Source organism: Salvia miltiorrhiza, unplaced genomic scaffold, assembly GCF_028751815.1.
Source record: "Salvia miltiorrhiza cultivar Shanhuang (shh) unplaced genomic scaffold, IMPLAD_Smil_shh original_scaffold_287_1, whole genome shotgun sequence".
Lineage (NCBI taxonomy): Eukaryota > Viridiplantae > Streptophyta > Magnoliopsida > Lamiales > Lamiaceae > Salvia > Salvia miltiorrhiza.
The window spans coordinates 273,253-289,757 of record NW_026651520.1 but is presented as its reverse complement, the minus strand read 5'-3'; the positions used below and the strand labels follow the sequence as shown (position 1 = coordinate 289,757).

At 41.1% G+C, this 16,505-nt stretch overlaps 1 non-coding gene across 1 annotated transcript; it reads left to right on the top strand.

Annotated features, from left to right (window-relative positions):
* Nucleotides 1–5,679: 5,679 nt before the first annotated feature.
* On the top strand, nucleotides 5,680–5,786 carry LOC131003897 (small nucleolar RNA R71). The gene has a single exon (XR_009094848.1). It is a non-coding gene; the product is annotated as a small nucleolar RNA R71 (small nucleolar RNA).
* The last annotated feature ends 10,719 nt before the right edge of the window (nucleotides 5,787–16,505 follow it).

Sequence of the window (16,505 nt, the reverse complement as noted above, 5' to 3'; positions counted from 1 at the left end):
ATAATGCCCACCAGCCAAAGGTTAGAGAGTTATTTGCTAAAGGAGGAGTGCATGGCATAAATAACAAGGCTGCCAACATCATGAAGAAAAGACAGCTCCATATCAAACCAATGCATGAAGATGTGCCAAATATCCGCAGAAAATGTGCAATTCTAGTAGACATGCTCGATAGAGTCTTCATGTGCACCGCAGAGAGGGCAGTGGCTCGAGCCGAGAATACCGCGACGGCGGGGAAGATTGAAGGAAGGCAATCGACCCCAGATGGTACACCGGCAACGGCGCCAAAAAGTTGATCACTAATTTCTTAGCAACAAATATCGCAACTAACACGATGCAATTGTAGCAAATAATCAGTAACCGAGTATCGTATCCACAGGGACTATTATAGCGAATCACTCTAAGTAATCCCAATTAAACTCTAGTAATATTCAGGCAAACGAAAGAAGGACGGTTTAATTAACTTAAACAAAAACGCAAATAACAATAATTAAAAGATCGTAGGAAAAATCAAATATAAAAGACAACTGATCCTAGGGTAGTAAATTTATTAACTAAATCTACGCAATAAATCTATTAATCCTATATACCAATTTAATCCAGTTATGATGAGAGATCGCTTAATTAACCAATTACTCTCGCTAGAGCAGCAATGATCGTAGATTAATAAATTCTCTATCTCCGTTAGGTCTCAAGAAAATCTACTAACTCCCAATAGCTCCTAAGAATAGCTCCCTATGATCCACCTATCTCCGCTAGGTCTCAAGGTTAAAATCATATCATACATCCCTGAATCCGCTAAACAGTTATCTCCGCTAGGTCTCAAACCGAATAGCTAAACATGCAAACTATTGGCCAAATAATTCACAAGAAAACAAGCACCAGGAATTATGAATCATAAACTGGAAGGCACAAAGGTATTAACAAACAAATCACATAAATTCAATCAACTATTTACAAACCCTAGAATCAGCTAAACGAAACTAGCCAGACATCGCAAAAGAAAACATAAACATAATAAATAAGAAAGAAATTGTAAAAACTAAATTATATAAAAACCGAATAAAAACTGAAGTAGCGACTTGAATCTTCAATCTTGATCCAAGCCTTGAAAACTAGAAAACAATAAAATTCTAAAGCTAAAAAACTAAAGTATGAATGCTAGGGTTCGGGGATTGCAAGTGTGTTCTCAATAGGTCAAAAGAGGACCTATTTATAGTTTTCAGATTTCCTTCGGATCACTATGGAAGTTGCCATGCAAAGTAGAATTCTAAAGGTAATAGAATCGTGTGAAATAAGGCAACTCTCCAGCTGGATGCGCACTCCGGAAAATACTCCTACTCTTGCCAAATTCGCAGCTCTCGCCAGAGGAATGGATGTCACCCGGGAAACGGGTCGCGCCAGAGATATGACGATTTCTCTGCTATCGCCAGAGGAATGGCATCGCCAGAGAAATGGTTGATTTCTCTGGCTTCGCCAGCGGAATGGGTTGCCAGCGGAATGACGATTTCTCTGGTATCGCCAGAGGAACGGTGATTTCTCTGGCTTCTCGATTCCGCTGTAATGGACTTTTGCTTGGCTGCTCTGACTATTGACTCCTCTGGTGATGACTTCGCTACACTGGCTTCTTGATTTCACTGTCTCCAGAGAAATGGTGATTTCTCTGATTCCAGAGAAATGGTGATTTCTCTGGCGATTGATTCCGCTGCACTGGAGACTTCACTTTTTTGACGCTTGCGCTTCTCTGCTCTGGACTTTGACTTCTCTGACTCCAGAGAAACGTTGATTTCTCTGACTCCGGAGACCAGAACATCTAGAAAACGCCAAATTCATCCAAAATTCTCCAAAATTGCATTCTTCCATCTCGAAAGCCTAAATCTCCTGCAAAGCATAGAATACACCATAAAATGCACCAATTTCCAGAAGATTATTTTAAAACACGCACATTCAAACCCTTAAAAATAGAGTAAATTAAGCGTAAATCAACTCCCCCACACTTAGCCTTTTGCTTGTCCTCAAGCAAAATCTATATGAATCCTAGGAAGAGATTGATTTCAACAATATTTAATTCCATTCAAACATTCACAAAGTCAATTCAAAACTTTACCATCAACACACATCTCTCGGTCATGCAAGTAACTCAATGTTTAAGAAGCAACAAAAGAGTAATGCAAGTAATTCGATCAGACTCAATTCTCCGCTAGAAGTGAATTCCCTAATGTGATCGCCTTTATAATCAATATCACCAATTTTCACACTTTGTGTGCTTGAGATTTCGACAGTTGAGCCATAATTCATGAAATAAAACCATTTGGATGTAATCCAAAGTCTATTCACGTGGTTTCCCAAGCTCATAGTTAGACTAGAGGAGCAGAGACTCAGAGCTATCACATTTCAGAACAGGCCAGATGTTTCAGAGCTGGCAATTTTTAGAGTTGGCAATTCGTCCAACATTTTCACAGATAAGATACGATCGTAGGCAATCACAATGACAACACTCCTTCTAGCATCTACTGGACAAATCACGTTTTACTAACTTACAAAAGTGTTGCAACAAAACTCATAATTCTTTGCACAATCAAGAAACATATATCAAAAGTAAAATAAGAATAAGGGATAATTGCGTAAAAATACACAAACTTTGCCAAAAATCCATATTTGACGCGAAGTTAGGATTTTACATTTTAATACACCAATTTTCGTTGTTGTCCAAATTTGACACGAGTTAATTCTTAAAAATTCAAAAAACAACCCCTTTTTGTAAATAATTATACAAAGACCCACTTATGTTATTATTTGGGACATTTAAACCAAAACAAGATATTTCCTTATGATGTTTTCTTTTAATCTTTGATTCGCGCCTAAAATGGTTATAAAGATAACATCATAAGGAAATATCTTGTTTTGGTTTAAATGTCCCAAATTATAACATAAGTGAGTCTTTGTATAATTATTTACAAAAATGGGTTGTTTTTTGAATTTTTAAGAATTAAGTCGTGTCAAATTTGGACAACAACAAAAGTTGGTGTATTAAAATGTAAAATCCTAACTTCGCGTCAAATATGGATTTTTGGCAAAGTTTGTGTATTTAGGTGCAATTTTCCCTAAGAATAGCCACCATTCATTCACAAACCCGAAATGCACATTGAAAACCATCTTCTCTTCCACAAATTCATAAAAATTAGCAAGATTCGAGACCAAAAACTAAGCATAGAAAAATCAATTTTCACCTAATTTTGAAAAATATAAGCAACAAAACACCACTTCCCCACACTTAAAACATGCCATGTCCTCAGGGTATAAAAGAAATACGAAGAGTGTAGAAAACGTCCCTGATTATCGGCAATGAAAAGCTGAACCATCGTGAGAGGTGGCGAAAAGGTTTGTGGCCTTGGGCAGCGAAAAAAAAAATGTTGCGCTGGACATGTGCAGCGTGGAAAAGTGCTGCGCTGGACATGTGCAGCGTGGAAAAGTGCAGCGTTGAGAGTGGCTGCGCTGGAACATGAAGACCTCCAGAAATCTGGTAAAGAAACACCTGCCCCAAACTAAACAAAGAAACAAAGAGAAACAAAACGAAACTGAAAAACAAAACAAAGAAAAAAAAACAGTTGGGTTACCTCCCAACAAGTGCTTAATTTAACGTCTAGAGCTCGACGATACCTCAAAAACTCATGGAGGTCGGAAACAGCACTCTAACCATTGGAAAGCTTTTCTACTCTTGGGTGCTCTCTCCACCAAAACACTTCTCTTGGCTCGAACATCCTCCACAAGCATTGCCCCCTTCTCATTCTTGTTCCGAAAAATTCGGAATTTCACTTTCTTCCTCTTGGGGGTATTGGTTTTCAAAGAGCCCTCATCATGCTCCAAAAACAAACACTTTTCAAAAGTCAGAACTTCTTTTGGTTTTGGAGTTTTTTTCTTGGCTTCATCCTTGGGCAGCTCATTTTTCTCAACTTCTTCATCCTCCGACTTTGCTAGAAAACTGTCAGCCAAATTAACCACTTCATTCTGGGGAACTTCCTTTGGTGGAGGTTTCTTGAAAATTACAGTTTCCCTATAGGCTCCCAATGTCATCGTCCCCCTTTGCATATCTAGCTTTGCTCCACATGTGGCAAGGAAAGGTCTCCCTAACAGCAAAGGCATCTTTGCATCCTCCGGAATATCCAACACTACAAAGTCGACTGGGAAGAAAAAATCACTCACCTTCACAAGCACATCTTCCGCAACTCCTAGAGGTGTAGAGCAAGACTTATCAATAAGCTGAATTGTCTTGTTAGTTGGCTTCAAATCCCCCAGCTGCAACTTCCTATACACTTTGAGAGGCATGACATTTATGCTTGCTCCGGTGTCACACATTACTTTCTCAAACAATGATTTTCCAATCTTCACAGGAATATTGAAGCTGCCCGGATCTTCTCTCTTTGGAGGCAACTGACACTTCTTCACTGCGAGCACCTCCTCAAATTCATTGAATGCATTCTTCTTTTCCATCACAGCCTTCACAATTTGCACCTCATTTGGCTTATTTCTCAAGATCTCCACGGAAGGAATATTCACAGCCAACTTCTTAAATGTCTCCAAAAATTTGGAACATTGCTCATCCAATCTTGGCCTCGGGAATGAAAGAGGGAAAGGTGCTACAGGCTTGTACTCTGGCCTGGGAAACGTAGGAGTAGGAATAGGCTTCTTAACAGCAGAGGTATTCGATGATACCTTAGAAGTAGGCGGCGAATCGCACACAATCGTCTCCAGGTCATCCTCCTCCATAATCTCTACATTTTCTCCTTTCCATTCTTGCCGTCCCGCTGCTCTGTACGATCTCGTTGCTCTGCAGAGGAATGGTGATTCCTCTGCTCTGCATGATCCCGCTGCTCTGCATCCTCAACTGAATTATCAACCACCCGTATGGAATGACATTGCTGATTTTGTTGAGGCTGTTGATGTTGGCTCTTCGGATTGAACTGAGTGTTGCTAGGAAAGTGGCCCGGCTTGTGCTGCGCAGCTGCTTGGTTGGCCATCTGACCAACTTGAGTCTCCAATATCTGCACTTGCTTGGACAGTGCTGACACATTTTGCTCCATGTTGAACATTTTGGTTCCCAAATTTGCTGAGTTTGCCTCCATCTCGGTGACCTTTACCAATACTTGCTTCATCATTTCCTCCATTGAATCTTTCTTTGGCTCATTGATTACTCCCCCACTAGAAACAGAAAATCCTGGTGGAGGTTGCACAGCATTATTGGGATTTGAATAGGAAAAATTTAGATGATTCCTATTATTTGGATGATACGGTGGATTTCCGCCCTGATGTCCCTGATAGTTTGGCATATGGAATTAGTACTGCCGCTGGACAAAATTAGCATCTTCAAACTGTGCTACATCGGATGAAATCGGCTACTGAGGGATTTTGGCTAGCAGTGCTTTTCTCTCCAACTCATACTGCTTTTGAAGAGCTTCGTATTTCTCCTTAAAATCATCTCTCTCCTCGTTTACAGCTGCAATTCTTCTCGTAGAATTTCTGTCATTCGGTCATTGATAACTGTTGGAGGCCATCTCTTCTATCACACGATAAGCCTCCTTTGTATTTCTATGTAGAAGACATCCACCTGCAGTAGCATCCACCATACTTTTTGTCAGACCAGTCAAACCATTATAAAAGTGAATGATTTGCTGATCTTCCGTGAAACCATGTTGTGGGCAGTTCCTGAGCAGCTCGCGAAATCTTTCCCAGGCATCATGAATGGTCTCATCTCCTAGCTGGAAAAAGTGAGAAATCTCTGCAATGATTTTCTGAGCTTTAGAAGCAGGAAAGTATTTTTCCAGGAAAGCTCTACACAAATCCTCTCATCCAGTAATAGCACCTCTGTCCAGACTCTTGAACCACTCCTTCGCTCTGTCCCTGAGAGAGAATCCAAACATCTTCATTCTGATGGCATCAGGTGGCCCTCCATTCTGCTTAATAGTGTCACAGATATCTAGAAACTGGGTAATGTGAGCATGCGGATTTTCAGAAGCCGCTCTACTAAACTGTTCAGCTTGCACCATGTTTATCAATCCCGGCTTTAGCTCAAACGTGTTAGCCTGCACAGTTGGTCCCCATCTGCCTCCTTGAAATTGATCAACCCGAGGCTGATACATGTGATTTAGTGGTGGCTCTGGTGGAGGAGCCCGGTTGCGCTCTCTCTCTTCGTCTAGTTGCCTCTGAAGGTGTGTCACGGCTCGCACAACAGTTTCAAGGTCCATGTTATTCTGTTGCTCTGCCATTGCTTGCTTCTTCTTTTCGCGGTTGTCTCTTTTGTACTGCTTTTCGATTTCAAAGTTCAAATGTACTAGATGTTCCTTTCCTTTGGATCTCGTGATCATAGACTCCTGAGACAACAAACAAAAATCGGAAACAGAAATTTAAAAACTAAAAATAAAAATAAACTTATAACGCCTGAAATAATGCTTAAGTCTAATCAGAAATATTAAAGTAAATTCTAAATAGTTCCCGGCAACGGCGCCAAAAAGTTGATCACTAATTTCTTAGCAACAAATATCGCAACTAACACGATGCAATTGTAGCAAATAATCAGTAACCGAGTAACGTATCCACAGGGACTATTATAGCGAATCACTCTAAGTAATCCCAATTAAACTCTAGCAATATTCAAGCAAACGAAAGAAGGACGGTTTAATTAACTTAAACAAAAACGCAAATAACAATAATTAAAAGATCGTAGGAAAAATCAAATATAAAAGACAACTGATTCTAGAGTAGTAAATTCATTAACTAAATCTACGCAATAAATCTATTAATCCTATGTACCAATTTAATCCACTTATGATGAGAGATCGCTTAATTAACCAATTACTCTCGCTAGAGCAGCAATGATCGTAGATTAATAAATTCTCTATCTCCGTTAGGTCTCAAGAAAATCTACTAACTCCCAATAGCTCCTAAGAATAGCTCCCTATGATCCACCTATCTCCGCTAGGTCTCAAGGTTAAAATCATATCATACATCCCTGAATCCGCTAAACAGTTATCTCCGCTAGGTCTCAAACCGAATAGCTAAACATGCAAACTATTGGCCAAATAATTCACAAGAAAACAAGCACCAGGAATTATGAATCATAAACTGGAAGGCACAAAGGTATTAACAAACAAATCACATAAATTCAATCAACTATTTACAAACCCTATAATCAGCTAAACGAAACTAGCCAGACATCGCAAAAGAAAACATAAACATAATAAATAAGAAAGCAATTGTAAAAACTAAATTATATAAAAACCGAATAAAAACTGAAGTAGCGACTTGAATCTTCAATCTTGATCCAAGCCTTGAAAACTACAAAACAATAAAATTCTAAAGCTAAAAAACTAAAGTATGAATGCTAGGGTTCGGGGATTGCACGTGTGTTCTCAATAGGTCAAAAGAGGACCTATTTATAGTTTTCAGATTTCCTTCGGATCACTATGGAAGTTGCCATGCAAAGTAGAATTCTAAAGGTAATAGAATCGTGTGAAATAAGGCAACTCTCCAGCTGGATGCCCGCTCCGGAAAATACTCCTACTCTTGCCAAATTCGTAGCTCTCGCCAGAGGAATGGATGTCACCCGGGAAACGGGTCGCGCCAAAGAAATGACGATTTCTCTGCTATCGCCAGAGGAATGGTATCGCTAGAGGAATGGTTGATTTCTCTGGCTTCGCCAGCGGAATGGCGATTTCTCTGGTATCGCCAGAGGATTGGTGATTTCTCTGGCTTCTCGATTCCGCTGTAATGGACTTTTTCTTGGCTGCTCTGACTATTGACTCCTCTGGTGATGACTTCGCTACACTGGCTTCTTGATTTCACTGTCTCCAGAAAAATGGCGATTTCTCTGATTCCAGAGAAATGGTGATTTCTCTGGCGATTGATTCCGCTGCACTGGAGACTTCGCTTTTCTGACGCTGGCGCTTCTCTGCTTTGGACTTTGACTTCTCTGACTCCAGAGAAACGTTGATTTCTTTGACTCCGGAGACCAGAACATCTAGAAAACGCCAAATTCATTCAAAATTCTCCAAAATTGCATTCTTCCATCTCGAAAGCCTAAATCTCCTGCAAAGCATAGAATACACCATAAAATGCACCAATTTCTAGAAGATAATTTTAAAACACGCACATTCAAACCCTTAAAAATAGAGTAAATTAAGCGTTAATCAAAAGCCCAACTAATTGTCGCGCTAAAACTAAATACTATCTCCCGAGCCCATCGTGCATCAAGAATTCATAGAAAGAGTAGCAATAGTACCACGAATGCCAGTCCAAATAGATGAGGAAGCCCATTTAGACTTGAAATCCTTGGAGGGAATGAGGTATCTGTCGCGGAAAACCGAATAACCAACAGAAGAATTCTTCATAATAAGCAACCCCAGGTGAAACATGAACCTATCATTATTATCAGAGATAGATTTGAGCCCAGCACCACCCTGGGATTTCAGGACACACGCACGGTTCCAGTGCACCAAGATGGAAGGCTTGCGAAGGATATTGTCGGTCCAAATAAAAGCTCGGCAAGCCTTGTTAAGATCATGAAGCAACTTGCCCGGCTATTTATAGATGAGCATGTTGTGGATAGCCGCGCTGTGAATCACATAAGAGGCCAAGTAAATTCTACCCGCCATAGAAAGCGGAAAGCCCTGCCACTTAGGGAAGTGGGCAAGAAACTTGTCCCGAATAGGGAGAAGCATGGCAGCCGAAACCCGATCGGAGAAGACCAGCATCCCAAGATAAATGATGGGAGTAGAGCCAATAGCAATACCAAGAAAACGTTGGTGACGCCATCTTCAGGAAACAGAAACACCTCGGCCAAAATACAGAGTGGACTTGTCCTTATTGCAAATCTAGCCAGACATAGAAGCGTGAATATGTAAAATAGAGCCAATCATGACACATGTACTATGCTTAGCCTAACAGAAAAATAGCACATCATCCGCATAATTATTGCAAATTTTGTCGCTCGCAAAAGCGAAAAAATAGTACTAATTTAATCAAACATAAAAAAGAAAATTTTGATATGTTTTGTCCTGTTAGACGGATAAAATTATAAAAATAAAAGGAGGAAATAAACTAGAAATTGAAGGAGCTAGCTATAGAGAATACCGGTAAAATGAATATTTTTTGATGCAGCCACTATCTAGTTGTATAATAATAATAATAATAATAATTATTATTATTATTATTATAATAATAATAATTATTATTATTATTATAATAATAATTATAATTATTATTATTATTATTATCATCATTATTATTAGGGTTAATGTCGTGAAAAACCATGAACTTTGGTGCAATTTCCAAACTTTCCATGAACTATTTTTTTTTATCAAATTTTCCATGAACTTAAACACTCGAACAATTTTTCCACGATTTTTACCTCCGGTGATGCTCCGGGCTGACATGACAATTACAAGCTGATATAGCGCTGACATGACAATTGGTATGGTGGAATGGAGGTGGGAATGGAATGGTGATTCCTACCTTCATTCCATTCCTATGCTTGATATAGTTTTATTTTAGGAATCACCATTCTTAAGGGAATCACCATTCCTTTACATATAGGAATCCTCATTCCTTCCCTCCAACATGGTATTACCCATTCCATTCCATTTCTAATTCCACCTAAATTTAGGTTTTGACAAAATTACTCTTATATATTTTGCACCCTCATCCCCAACCCCACCCCAGCCCCCTCTCCCCCCCCCCCTCCCCCCAAAAAAAATATTTTTTTTTTCTCGCCACCCCACCCCCCCACCCCTCACCCCCAAATTTTTTTTTATTTTTTTATTTTTCTCGCCACCACCACACCCCACCCACCCCTCCCTCCCCTCCAATTTTTTTTTCTCCCCACCCCACCTACCACCCCCCCCCCCCACCCCCAACATTTCATTTTTTTTTCTCACCACCCCGCCCAACCCACCCAAAAAAAATTTAACCTTTTTTTTAGTTTTTCTCGCCACACCCCACCCCCAAAAAATTTATTTTATTTTTTAAAAAATTTTCTCCCCCCCACCCCCACCCCCAATTTTTTATTTATTTATTTTACTCGCCACCCCCACCCCACTCCACCCATCCTTCATGATGCAGAAATGCGACAAAGATACATGCCTCATTGGTATTGCAACTCAAGAAGATCCAATTCTTAGGAAATTTGGTATAAAATCATAATAAATTTCTAAATTTTAGTTTTTCCCACAATCTTTCATTCTTGTTTCAAAATTCATGATAAATCATTTTTTTTGGAATTTCCCACGATGACATATTTCGATAAAAAATTTAAATAACGTGGCAATACAATGTAATTACATGAAAATTATGTGACATGACAATCGAATTGCCCCCTGCGTTTTAACGGTGATTGATCCCATTAGAGCAGCGCTTGGGGCGGCCTTTAAAACGTGGAGGCATTTTGCTTTAGTTTTGAAACGTTGAGGTAGGTAAACAACGTCAACCCTGACGTTAGGGTGTTAAAGGTGACAGGGGTGTCAATGTTGAGGGGCAAAGTGGTACTTAACCCTTAAATATGCCACATCATTCAAGTTCGGCGCCACGTCATTTAAAAAATTCGCCGAAAAATCACACTATAGAAAATTTCAAAAAAAGTGATTTATTATGTATTTTGAAACAAGAATGAAAGTTTGTGGGAAAAACCAAAATTTGAAAATTTATTAATGTTCTAAACCAAATTTACCCTAAAAAAATTGGGAGGTACGGGGGGAGGGGGGTTAGTGGGAGGTAGGTGGGGGTGGCGAGATTTTTTTTAGAAAATAAAAAAATAAATTGGGGGGGGGGGGGGGGGAGGGGAGGTGTGGGGGTGGTGAGTAAAATAAACAAAAATTTGGGGGACGGGGGTTGGGGGTGGGTGGGGGTGACGAGAAAAATTTTAAAAAAAAGATAGGGGGTAGGGTGGGGGGTGGGGTTGTGGGTGGCAAGAAAAATTTAATTTTTTTTCGGGTGCATGTTTCTGTGTAGTAGTAATATGCATGGAAAATAAGTCAGTTTTTTTTATAAAAAAATTGATTAATATTCTTTTTTTTTCTTTTCGATTTTACCCCAGTGCATATTTTGGATTGTCCCTACAAATATAACACAAAATAGAGGTGGAAGAGAGATGCAAAATAATGCCAATTTGATAAATTATGATGTAAATGTTAATTTAGCAAAACAAAATAATTCCATTCCATTCCTAAAATTTATTTTTAGATACCAATCATAGGAATGGAATCAAACAAGGAATTACAATTCCATTCCTTTTGTATTCCTTGTGCATACCAAGCAAAGGAATCACCAAGGTTTGTCATTCCTTTCCTCCCTTCATTCCATTCCTACCTCCATTCCATTCCACCCTCATTCCATTCCATCGTACCAATCACCTCCTAAAAATTGACACATGAAAAATAGAAAAACAAAAAAAGCAAAAAGAAAAAGTACCCCCCCCCCCTCATCGTCTCCCCCATTTTCCCCATTGGCCAAACCCTAATTTCACCTCCTTCCACCCGCCGCCGCACCAGATCCGGTGCCCCTGCCGCCGCGCCATTCGCCACCCTCTCCGCTACTCCGTTTCGCGGCTTTTACCACCACCACACCAGATCCGCCACCCCTACACTGCCTTTCCCCACCCGCCAAACCCTAATTTCACCTCTTTCCACCCGCCGCCTCCCTAACCAACCTTGCAGATCCGCCGCCGCGCCAGTCGCCGCCCTCTTCGCTGCTCCGATTCGCGGCCTTTACCACCACCACACCAGATCTGCCGCCCCTACGCTGCCTTTACCACCACCACCCTGCAGATCCGCTGCATCCCTCACCACCGCCTCCGGCACCAAACATCTGCTGATTCGGCGCCCTCACCAACGCCTCCGGCACCCGCACCACATCCGGCGCCCCTACCGCCGCCGCGCCAGTCACCTCCGTCCCTCGATCTCAGACACGCAGACCTCCAGATCTCGCACCGCCGACCTCACACCTCACTAGGGTTTGCGCCCCCTTGCTGCCTTCCCCCACACCACACCTCTCTCTCCACCGTCCTCCCCCACCACCTCTCAGATCCGCCGCCCCCCTCCGCAGTACCAGGTGGTTAGAAGAGCTCTGCCCACGGAGACCGAAAACCTTCTTTCCGGCGAGCTCGACCACTAACACACACACAGGGAGAGAGAGAAAGTTTTGGGCTCAAAACGACATCGTTTTACCACACCTAAACGACGTCGTTTTGATTCACCGCCGGAGACGCCATGTCACTTTTTAGGTCTCTTAAAAATGCCATGTCAGCACTCAATTTGGGGATTTTTGAAAATCATGGAAAAATTGTTCAACCCCTTAAGTTCATGGAAAATTTGATAAAAAAATAGTTCATGGAAAGTTTGGAAATCGCACCAAAGTTCATGGTTTTTCACGGCATTAACCATTATTATTATTATTATTATTATTATTATTATTATTATTATTATTATTATTATTATTATTATTATTATTATTATTATTATTATTATCCTATTTAACACAATTTTATTGAATGAAACTTATTTGGATGATAGTATAATTCTTCAAAAATCATGACACTAATGGAGCATTTTTATTTGATTGCACTGACATCTCAAGAATACTTTTACATATGAAAATGATTGTGTTACTTATAACTGTTCATATTCATAAATTTGTTAAACAATTTCATATGTACCGACAGTTTAACTAAAATTAGAGTGGCCCTTGTACGGTAATATAATAATTAAAATAACATATATATATATATATATAATTAAATTTAAAAAATCTAAATATAATAAATTTTAAAATATTTAATTTTATGCAACATTCATGCTAAAATAGAAATTTTATTAAAAAAGAAAAAGAAAAAACAGGACCTAAAAAGCCATGAGAGCACAGACGCAAAATAAGGGCCGGGTCACCAAGGATCCATCTAAAAGCAAAACAAAATCAAATTAGAAACACCCGCAAGAGACAACAGGTAACAAACAAACCAAGACTATGAGGAAAAATGTAAAGTGTTGTCCTCGTCCAAAGAATCTTCATCGTCCACCATATCTCCCCATCTTTTAGAGACCACAGCCGACATGGATCGAGCTGCGTAGGAAGAAGAATGAATCACGAAATTTTGCAGAAATGCCCCTCCAGCCTGAGCCTGTTGCTCTTTATTCAAAAACTCCACCTGCAACGAAGTGTCAAGAGCTGCGCCCTGTACGGCCCCAGCAGCACTGCCCGCTGCCTTTTGGATATTCGAAGACATACCATTCTTGATTATATGCCGGAGCCAGTGCTTTATAGAGGAATCAGAAATCCTTCCCTTCCTGGTAACACCCTTCGAACGCCCTTGGCCGCGAGCAATCGCCGAAGAAGGTGGCGTCCCATCCGATGACTCACACTGAGCATCAACGACAGTGGCATTCGAACTGGACCCCTTAGCCACCCCATTGGGGGTCCCAAATTCAGACTCCGAGCATGAAGTGGTCGTTAGATGAGCTATAGCCAAATCAATAGCAGGAAGCACCCCAAGTGTTTGGGAAAATTCCTGAATCAGAGTTCCACCATTAAAAGAAGAATCATGAGAATCTATGACAACTTTCTGGGCTTGTTTAGCCTCCGTAGCATTATCAGCTACATCCCCCTCCGTGATATCCTCTAAAACTCCAAAAGAGTTTCTAGAGGCAATGGCATCTGTTTAGCCCTATTTTGTGATGAATTTGTGGGTGTTTACGTCTTATATTGACTTTTATTTTGGTCTCTTTCATTCAAGAGTTGATTGATTTGAGCTTTTGTGCTAATTTTGTTGTCTCGGGATTTTATGCTCAAATTGATTGATATGTGGATAAAAATAAAGTCAGAATTTAGTTGAATGATCTTCAAATGAATCGACGTTCGTCTCGATACGAGTTCGTAGGCGAAAACGGATCTAAAATCCGACTTGAAACGAGGGAGAACGGACCAAAACAAAAACGCTGCGCATTGCAGTGCCCATTCTGCGAAGGGCGTCCACGGCGGCCGCCGTCCCTGGGCGTGTTTTTCCATTTAAAAGCTGAATTTTAGGGTTTTGGCCCCCACCTCTCGATCCCAACAGCCTCCAAGGCGATTTCCACCCTTTTTCCCTTAGTTTTTGAGACTTTAAACATCAACAATATCTTGTGGATTCATTGGATTACAAGTTCATGTCAGTTTACATTCCGTTGGCTTAGATTATTTGGATCGTACTCTTTTGTAAGAACTCACTTGCCTTCTCATTTTAGTTTATTGAATCCTTTGGTTTGTCTTTCTTATTCCTTTATGTTCTTGATGAATGAGAGATGTTAGATTAATTTCCGTGATGTGGATGATCCTCGATAATTTAAGTGCTTAGTTAGTTCGTTGTTGATTGCTGCCGAATTCTCTTTGATTGTGTGTTAAGGAATCTTCCTAATAGCAATTAAAGTTCGTTTTGAATTTGAATTTGATGATTGATTTTGTTCTCATGCCTAGGTAGTGGTTAATCGTTGTTTATGGTTTTATGATCGTTCGGTTTGGAGTGCTAGATTACAACCCTAGTTTGATAGGTTTAATGTTTAATCTCTACGTTCTTAGTTGCTACTTATCTACTGCCTAGTTAATGCTTTATGCTTTCTTTCAATTATGTCTTGGTGAATAGAAGAGCGAGATAGTGCTAGACCCAGCTTCCCGATTAGAGTGTTTAGGTTTTCTTTCCGTTTTTTGTGAGTAGCACAATTAAAGCCCTACTAAGCCTTCCGTGTGAGACGACTTGAGTCACCTTACTGCACTAGGACGACCTCGTATAAATTCGAGTCCATCCGCTAGGTGTTTTTGGATGAGTCAAATTTTGGCGCCGTTGCTGGGGAAGGCTTTAGGCGTTGGTTGTGCTATTTTGTTTTCCATGTTTATTTTATTTTTATTTTTGCTCGGTTATTTTCTTTCTCCCACTAGTGCGTTTGATCTGTTTTGTTGAGTGTTTTGTTGCTAGGGAGTTGAAGTCTTAACAGGAATTTGACATTCTACTTGACAACATTCACCGTGCACGTGAGGTGCTTGAAGCCTAGGAGAGAGTACCGAGTCTCTTTTGTCTAGCGTTGGAGTTGAGGAGATGTCAGGAAGAAATTTGCAGTACATGGGGGATTTTACCCGGCCTGTCATAGAGGCCACGAACTCAGCTATTGTGCTCCCCACTACAGTCAGAATTACAACCTGAAGCCCAATGATTCAAGTCTGCTCCCCCTCTTTTATGGGCTGCCGAATGAAGATGCCCTGCAGTTTATCCGGGACTTCTGCACCCAAGTGCAAACTTTTCCACTGTTGGAGATCACAGAAGATCAGCTGAAGCTTAAATGTTTCCAGTATGCACTTAAGGATCGGGCAAGGACTTGGCTTCTCTCCTTACCGCCTAGTTCTATCACTACTTGGGGAGAGGCCTGTGAGAAGTTTATGTTGAAGTTCTACCCAAATCACAAGACACAAGAGATTAGAACTCAAATCATGAACTTTGTTCAAGGAGCCGAAGAGCCACTTCATGAGGCTTGGGAGAGATTCCAGGAGCTCCTCCGCCAATGCCCGCAGCATCAGTTAACCCCAGTGATGTTGATGCAACTCTTTTATGACGGGTTGCTGCAGACTTCTCAATTTATGGTGGATAGCACGGCAGGAGGCAACATTGCCCGGAAGACAGCTGATGAACTCAAGGAGATCTTCAACATACTTGTCGAGAGTTCCCAACAAAAGTCGGTAAGAGGAAGGAGGGTTGAAGCTATTGCAGTAGCTCCAAACAATGAGCTTCAGAAGCAAGTAGCGGACTTGATGAGGCAAGTACAACACCTCAGGATGAACCAGGTGGAGGCTCCACCTGTTCGTGCGCCACCAGCAGAAGGTTGTGGCATATGTGGCGAATTTGGCCATGTAACCAACGAGTGCCATCGAATGGGGGGATTTACATCTGAAGAAGAGGCAGAGGTCTATGCTGCTCAGAGCTATCCGGGGAGGCCTCAATTTGAACAGAGGCCCATGTTTAATCAGGGGCAACAAAGCTCCAACTCGGGTTGGAGAAATCAGCAGAATTCGGGAAGGAGGAACCAAGCTCCTGGCCAAGGGTCGGGATCAAACCAAGGTCACATGCAAGGACATGGGCAGAGTTCTCAATTTTGTCAAGTTCAGCAGCCGCAGCAGCTCTACCCACCTCAGCAGCACCAACCTCCAGGCCCCTTATTTGAGGATCAGATGCAAGCTTTCATGCATGTTAGCAAACAGGCGATGGAGGCTCAGAGTACTACCATCAAGCGCCTCGAGACTACAGTTGGGCAACTAACGGGGGGCATTGAATCAGTTGCAGCAACAACAACCCACGGGGAAGTTTCCAAATCAAGACGAACAGCCGCATCAAGCTCATGCCGTGGCGGTAGCCAAGGAAAATGCCCCAATAACTGTAGGGAAATGGAGAAGCAAAACCGTGGAAGCAATCAAAGCTATCCAATGCCCCAGTGAGCCACTGCCACCTG